We start from the raw sequence: 4,765 nt of genomic DNA, 5'->3' as shown, positions 1-4,765 counted from the left end.
AGAAATAACACTCATTAACATATCCTCACCAAACGAAAGAGCACCAAAATATATCAGACAACTGTTGTCCTCTCTGAAAACAGACATCAGAGAAAACACATACGTAGTGGGAGACTTCAACACACCACTATCAACAATGGATAGATCAACAAGACAAAAAATAAGTAAAGAAACTAAAGCTCTAAATAAGGACCTAGAGCAATTGGGCTTAACAGACATCTATAGAACACTAAACCCAAAAAAAACGGAGTACACATTTTTCTCAAGCGCACATGGATCATTCTCCAGGATCGATCACATACTGGGGCACAAGACAAACATCAACAGATACACCAAGATTGAAATCATACCAACCATCTTTTCTGACCACGAAGGCATCAAACTAGAAATAAATCATAAAAAGAAGGCAAGGAACTATCCTACCTCATGGAGATTAAAAACCACACTACTGGAAGACCACTGGACTAACGAGGAGATCAAAGAAGAAATTAAAAAATTCTTTGAATTGAATGACAAGGAGGACACCAATATCCTAAATGTATGGGATGCAGCAAAAGCAGTAATAAGAGGAAAATATATAGCAATAGAAGCTCACATCAAAAAACAAGAAAGAACTCAAAGAAACAACCTAATCTCGAAGCTCAAAGATCTAGAAAAAGAACAACACAAAAACCCCAAAACCAGTGGAAGAAAAGAAATAATAAAAACCAAAGCAGAAATAAATGAAATTGAAACTAAAAAAACAATCCAAAAGATCAATGAAACCAAGAGCTGGTTCTTTGAAAAAACAAATAAAATAGACAAACCCCTAGCCAGGCTCACAAAGGAAAAAAGGGAGAAAGCACAAATACACAGGATCATAAATGAAAGAGGAGAAATCACAACGGACACAGCAGAAATCAAAAGAATAATCAGTAACTACTATGAACAGTTATATGGAAACAAGTTCAACAATCTAGAGGAGATGGACAAATTCCTACAACTCTACAATCACCCAAAGCCACATAAAGAAGAAATAGAACACCTAAACAGACCAATTACAAGCAGCGAAATTGAAATGGTAATCAAAAACCTCCCCAAAAACAAAAGCCCAGGGCCTGATGGATTTACAAATGAATTCTACCAAACATTCAGAGACGAATTAGTGCCTATCCTTCACAAACTCTTCCAAAAAATTGAGAAGGAAGGGACAATACCAAACACGTTCTATGAAGCCAATATTACACTAATACCAAAACCGAATAAGGACAACACAAAAAAGGAAAACTACAGGCCAATCTCCCTAATGAACACTGATGCAAAAATCCTCAATAAAATTTTAGCTATCAGAATCCAACAATGTATCCATAAGATAATTCACCACGACCAAGTTGGATTCATTCCAGGGGCACAAGGATGGTTTAACATCCGAAAATCAATAACGTTATCCAACACATCAACAAAAAGAAATATAAAAACCATATGATAATATCAATAGATGCTGAGAAAGCTTTCGACAAAGTGCAACACCCATTCATGATAAAAGCCCTTGAAATTCTTGGGATACAAGGAACATACCTCAACATCATAAAGGCCATCTATGACAAGCCAACAGCCAGTATCATTCTCAATGGTGAAAAGCTGAAAGCAATTCCATTAAGATCTGGAACAAGACAAGGATGTCCACTCTCACCACTGCTTTTCAATATAATACTGGAAGTCCTAGCCAGAGCAATAAGACAAGAGAAAGACATCCAAGGAATCCAAATAGGAAAAGAAGAAGTCAAACTATCACTATTTGCAGATGATATGATAATATACATAGAGAACCCCAAAATCTCCACAGAAAAACTAATTCAACTCATCAATCAATTCAGTAAAGTGGCAGGATACAAAATCAACACGCAAAAGTCAGTAGCCTTCCTATACACAAACAATAAATCTGAAGAAGAAGAAATCAAAAAAACCACCCCTTTTATTATCAAAACAAAAAAAATCAAATATTTGGGAATAAATCTAACAAAAGAGGTAAAGGACCTATACAAAGAAAACTATAAAACACTGTTAAAAGAAATAGAAGAAGACACAAAGAAATGGAAAGACATCCCCTGCTCATGGATTGGAAGAATAAACATTATTAAAATGGCCATCCTCCCAAAAGCAATATACAGATTCAATGCTATTCCAATCAAAATTTCAATGTCATTCTTCAAAGAAATAGAATAATTATTGATGAAATTCATATGGAATCACAAAAAACCCCGAATTGCCAAAGCTCTCCTGAAAAAGAAAGAAGGGAATGGAGGCATCACACTCCCAGACTTCGAACTCTACTACAAAGCCATAATCATCAAAACTGCATGGTATTGGAACAAGAACAGACATACAGACCAATGGAATCGAATAGAAAATCCAGAAATAAACCCATAGATTTATGGTCAACTAATCTTTGACAAAGGAGCAAAGACTATGCATTGGAGCAAAGAAAGTTTGTTCAATAAATGGTGCTGGGAAAACTGGGTCGCTACATGCAAAAGAATGAAGCTTGACCACTACCTCACACCATACACAAAAATCAACTCAAAATGGATTAAAGAACTAGACTTAAGGGCCTCCCCGGTGGCGCAGTGGTTGAGCGCTGGGTTGCGAAGCTGCCCGCGGCCTCTGCAGCACCGGTTCGATCCCCGGCTGCTCCCCGGCCCCCGGAGGAGGGTCCCACATGGCACGCAGGCCTCTCCTGCCGCCCGCTGCTCCCCTCAGCAGTGTGCTTCGGTCCTTCTGCCTGCTCTGCTCCCCACTCTGCCTCTGGTGAATTCTCTCACCCTCCCGCGCTTCTGACTGTACCCAGTGCTTGTATAAACAGAACAAACAAATAAATAAATAAATAACATGCCTCTATAAAAAAAAAAAAAAAAAAAAAAAAAAAAAAGAACTAGACTTAAGACCTGAAACCATAAAATACATAGAAGGAAATATAGGCAAAACACTACGGGATTTGCACATCAAAGACATCTTTACAGACACATCACCCAAAGCAGTGATAGTGAAGGCAAAGATAAACAGCTGGGACTACATCAAATTAAAGAGCTTCTGCACAGCAAAAGAGACAATAACAAAAACAAAGAGAAACCCCACCAACTGGGAGAACATTTTTGCACCCAACACTAATGATAAAGGACTGATCACAAAAATCTGCAAAGAGCTGATGAGTCTCAGCAACAACAAAGAAAATAATCCAGTCAAAAAATGGGCAGAAGAGCTAAAAAGAAACTTCTCTGAAGAGGAAATGCAAATGGCCAACAGACATATGAAAAAAATGTTCAACATCACTTGTAATCAGGGAAATGCAAATCAAAACTACCATGAGATACCATCTTACACCAGTGAGAATGGCACATATTAAAAAAACTAGCAACAACAAATGTTGGCGAGGATGTGGAGAAAAAGGAACTCTTCTGCACTGTTGGTGGGAGTGCAAACTGGTCCAACCACTATGGAGAGCTGTGTGGAGATTTCTGGACCTACTAAACATAGAGCTTTCATATGATCCAGCAATTCCACTCCTAGGTATTTACCCAAAGGACACAGAAACATCAATTCCAAAGAGCACCTGCACCCCTATGTTTATAGCAGCACTGTTTACAATAGCTAAGCTTTGGAAACAACCCAAATGCCCAAAAATAGATGACTGGATCAAGAAGATGTGGTACATATATACCATGGAATATTACTCAGCATTCAAAAAAGATAAACACATGCAATTTGCAGCAACATGGATGGTGCTGGAAGGGATCATGCTCAGCGAAATAAGCCAAAAAGAAAAAGAAAAATACCGGATGGTCTCACTCATAGCAGGAATCTAGAAAACTTAAATAAGGGACCAGGAAAATGAATATAAGAAAGTGAAAATCAAAATCAACAAAAAACTATGAACCAGAGACACATTTTGGGGGTTGGGGGGCAGGAGGGGAAGGATTGGGGTCAGAATGGGGCGTTTGCAATTGTATTGGGGAATATAAAAATAAAATTTAATATTAAAAAAAAAATAAGAAAACTACTCACCAATTTCCCTGGTGAATATAGATGTAAAAATTCACAACAAAATCTTAGCAAGGAGAATTCAACAATATATTGAAAGAATCCATTACTATTCGACATAGTATTAGAGGCCCTAGGTAAAGCAATCAGGCAAGGGAAAGATATAAAAGGAATCCAAACTGGGAAAGGAGGAAAAAACTTACTATTTGCAGATAACATGATAATATACACAGAAATACTTAAAGACTCCACTACAAAAGTAATTGAATTAAGAAATCAATTTAGGGCCCCCCTGGTGGTAGAAGGAGTTAAGATGCAGCCTATGCAGCTATCCACAGCCATTGCAGCATGAGTTTGATTCCCTCACCGGCCAGGGAACTACCCACATGGCACAGCAGACCTCTCCTGTCTCGCCTGCTGCTCCCCTCAGCAGTGTATTTCAATCTGCCTGTTCTGTTCCCCACTGTCTCTGGTGGGTCCTCTCACCCCCACTCCCCTAGCTCTTGTATGAATAAATAAATCTTTAAAAACAAAAAAGAAATCAATTCCGTAAATTGGTGGGGTACAGAATTAATTTGCAAATATCAGTAGTTGTTCTATATGCATAAAATAAGTTAGGAGAAAGAAATCAAGAAAATATGCACTACTATGTTCATTACAGACCTATTTACAATAACAAAGTTATGGAAACAACCTAAATGCTCAAGGACAGAGGAATGGATTGAAAAATGTGGTATATATACATAAT

The sequence above is a fragment of the Talpa occidentalis genome, unplaced genomic scaffold, assembly GCF_014898055.3.
Source record: "Talpa occidentalis isolate TD23 unplaced genomic scaffold, MPIMG_talOcc4v2.1, whole genome shotgun sequence".
Lineage (NCBI taxonomy): Eukaryota > Metazoa > Chordata > Mammalia > Eulipotyphla > Talpidae > Talpa > Talpa occidentalis.
This window is presented reverse-complemented; position numbering follows the sequence as displayed.